A 3,982-nucleotide genomic window follows, 5' to 3' on the forward strand; every position below is an offset into this window, starting at 1 on the left:
TATCTTTAGAAAAATCACTTTTTGAAATGTTCTAAGTATAAAACAATTTGAGAAATACTTAGAAAGAGTCGCCACTTAATTTTTTAAAGAAATTAAGAAAACTTATCATTTTCAAAGATTTAAACAGAAAAAATCATTTGAAAATACCAAAGAGGGTTCGGGGTTCAATTTACACTTCGAGAAGGGTTTAAGCATTCGAAGTGCCCGCTAACATGCGGTTGACCTGCGACTTGACTAAAATATATTTTGACTATTTTTTAGAAAAGGTTATTTAACATAAAAGGAATAACTTACAATATTTGGTTAAGAAAATAATTAAATAAATGACATATTTTATTATTTTATTTTTTAGAGAAAAAAGATCCAAAATAGAACATTTGACTCGAAATACAAGTCATTAGAATTTTAATAAAAAACTAGATTAATTAGAATTTATTTATGTCATATTTTAGAAATAATAATTCGAACCAACTTGGTAGACAAACCAAGACATTATTTTAATCTAATTAAAGATGAGTGAAAGTTTTGACTAAAAATAAAATAAAATATTTGAATAAGTATAAGAGTTGATAAAATGAATTATTTTTAAAGAAACTAACATAAGGAATATGGTTCATCTTTTGGGGAATTCAACTAAGTTAATTAAAAATTCTAAAGTTAGAGTTAAACAACAAATAATGAGTAATCGCAATTAAATAATTGAAGCGTAAGGGAGAAATTGAATTTGGGCCTTTCTTGGGCCAAATTCGCTACTGTTTTTGGGAATTTTACTCAATCCCGTTTTTGTATACACTTGATGTATATCAGTGTATATCGGCATGTATATCAGCCCCTTTCATGTATATCTTGCTTCCGAACACTTGTATTTCGTATCAGCCCTGTATTCCTGCGTTTTTGACCTGTAGATCGATGTTCCTCGCAATGTATATCAGTGTATACTTAGTGTATACAACCTACTTTTGAGCCTTTGGAAGCTTGTATTTCAATTTCCAGCCAACATTTTTGCCTTTAAGGACCTGTTTATCTGCTTCTCTTTCGCTCCGATGATAGATGATGGATGAGGTTGACTCGATAAAGAAGAATTGAGCTTGTGGCTCAATTAAAAATGCAAAAAAAAGAAAGGAGAAAGAGTCCACCATGGACTCAAAAGGAGTTTTCACATGCAAATGAAGCAAAGGAAAAAGGTTAATACATAAACCAACTCGAGATAATGAAAAATGCGTACCAATTTACAAGGGGACAAACTAGCATACAATACTAATAAATTATCATACCGTCACACTAGAGGGAATCATACAGAGGTACGTTGGAGGGCAACAACTTTAAAGAAATAACTAGGAGTGTACGATAGTCACTCCAAATTAATGAATTAATAAGTTAACTAACAACATGTATACTATACTAGTCCACATCATGATTAAACAAAACTAATTATTAAGACTAGGTAGATTAGCTTAAAACAACTATTGTTAAGACTTGTAACCTTATATCACTAAATAGTATTCAAAACACTAGAGCGATGTATACAACGACTAAATTAAAAGACACGTGAAAAGAAGGTAAGTAACACATTGCTTGACTTAATCCAAGTTGACTCACATTTACATGATAATGCAACTAACCACAAATTATAAAGAAGCATACAAAAAAATAAAATACAAAATGAATGCATAGAATTTGAAAGAAAAAAAAACAGTGACTAACATACTATCATTAATACTCATTCTTTGCCATATAAAACAAACTCACCCTTCACATGCTTGACTACCACCATGACATGAAGAATTATTCGTTAAGCATGTAAACCAAATGCAAAGCTCTAAACAATTGATGGCAAAGAGCATTTTAAACGGTTGTGAAGCACGATGGCCAATGCACGTGATTTTAAAGCGGCAATCACACCAAGATACACACATGCATTCTTTATAAATAAGCAATTAGTAATTCTAAGGCAAACGTGAATACTAATAGTTAAAATTAATTTCACTAAGATGAAGTGATAAATGCCAGCAGTAAGACTAATGGTCATTACTAGTGTTAAAACAAACTTAAACCAGCAACATATGTCCAGTGAGATACCATTCCAAACAATGAAAAATACTATCACTATATATAAACTATTTCGGCCATAAGCAACAAAATAGAGAAAGAAAGAAGATTGAGCCAATGTCTCTCAAATAGATCCCAATCTGGAGAGGAAAACAAATATTATGTTCATAATGTAAGAATTCTCAATGCTCTAAGTCGATAAAAAAAAAGAGAAGGTATTTCAATAGTTACAGAGCTTATTGCGGGAATCAAATAATCGGGTCATGTTGATTTTCTTTCACAAATTAAGATGCATCTCATATGACTTGAAAGAACACACCACGTTATTGTAATTCGAACATAAAGTAACTCGAGGATTAACACGACACATCCGCGAAGGCCAAGAAAATAAGAGAAACATATTTTTTTTGATCATAGATTAATTCGACTAGACTAACATCAGCCTGAACCAAACTGACTCGACTAGACTAACGTCAACAGCAGTATGCTCACAACATTCACATATCTATTCAAAGATGCAGAATAACAAAAGCAAGCAAGCTTGGACATACAAACATGGGTGAAAGAGTAACTAAGCAGACAAAGGTCATTTTGAATCTTATATCATTCAAGAAGAGAAACAGCATTAAGACACCAAGAGCTCGAACGACGAAAACATAATTTTGTCGAATAACGCCATGTAAAAATAGCGGAGACGAAAGGAATATTGTAAAGGGAAGAGTATTACCTTTCTCCGGGCAGCGAAACTACGACAAACGAGTTGAGAACAACGACCCTTCTACTATGAAATCCAAATACGAACAGTAAGCTAAGAAAATCCGAGCGTCGATCTTCTCGGGACTTAGAATCAAAAGCTAGATATCAAATTCTTTAAAATGTCTATTTGCTCAAAGATCAAGCCCCAAAAAAAAAACCCCTCTCATCCCTGGAGCATGGATAACTATTTATAGGGAGAGATGGGTGATTTTGGAGGAGAATTTGGTGGATTTTTGAATTTTAAATTCGATTTTCTTTGCCTTTTTTCTTTCAAGGCAACAGTGGAAGATATTCAAAAATCCCTGAAAAAGGGGGAAAGCAGGATGACGAAGGTTTGACATTGGGGATGCCAGGGTATGGGTTTGGATGAGATTTTCAAGTTTGCAGCGCGATTTTCGCTGGGATTTCGTCTGGCTTCGAGTTCTGCGAAGAAGAAGAGTAACAGGGGTGGGGTCTTCTGGTTTTGCACGCTGCTTTCTGAAGGTTAACATTTGCTGGGTTTACTTTGAATTGGATTGGGCCGGGTCTGAGGGGAAAAGGGTTGGGTCAGCTGGGAATTAATTTGAATTGGATTGGAAGAATGGAATTTGAAAAATAAAAATGAGATGGGCTGCTGGAATGTATGAGGAAAATGGGTATGAGGAAAATGGGTATTGAATTAGACGGGTTTGAGGTGGCTGGAAGAGGTTTTTGCTGTTTGGGAGTGTATTATTGTATTGTTGTATGTATGGATGGGCTGGGAATATCTTGGGTGGGCTGGATTTATGTTGGAATGGGCTTGGGTTGCTGAAAGTAATGGAATGGGAATTGGACAAAATGAGATGGGCCGCCAGAATTTACAAATAGGGCCCAGGTCAGTTTATCACAAATGGATTAGTGTGAAGTAAGGGGGAGGTTAAATTTGAATTGACAATTTAACTCATTTGATTAAAATTATAGCCAATTGAATTTAATCGGTGAATTTGATTAAAATTTAAACAAGATGAGTTAATATAAATTAATTAATGAGCTTCTTAATCTTAACGAAGTAAAAAATAATTAACTTAATTATAAACTAATTAAAAATATAAACTATTATATAACTAAACTAATTAACCAAATATTTAACTAAAACTAAAATCTTTTTGAGACCATTTTCGAATAATCATAAAATATAATAATTATATACATATTTATG

The sequence above is a fragment of the Solanum tuberosum genome, unplaced genomic scaffold (assembly GCF_000226075.1).
Source record: "Solanum tuberosum cultivar DM 1-3 516 R44 unplaced genomic scaffold, SolTub_3.0 scf00533, whole genome shotgun sequence".
Classification (NCBI taxonomy): Eukaryota; Viridiplantae; Streptophyta; class Magnoliopsida; order Solanales; family Solanaceae; genus Solanum; species Solanum tuberosum.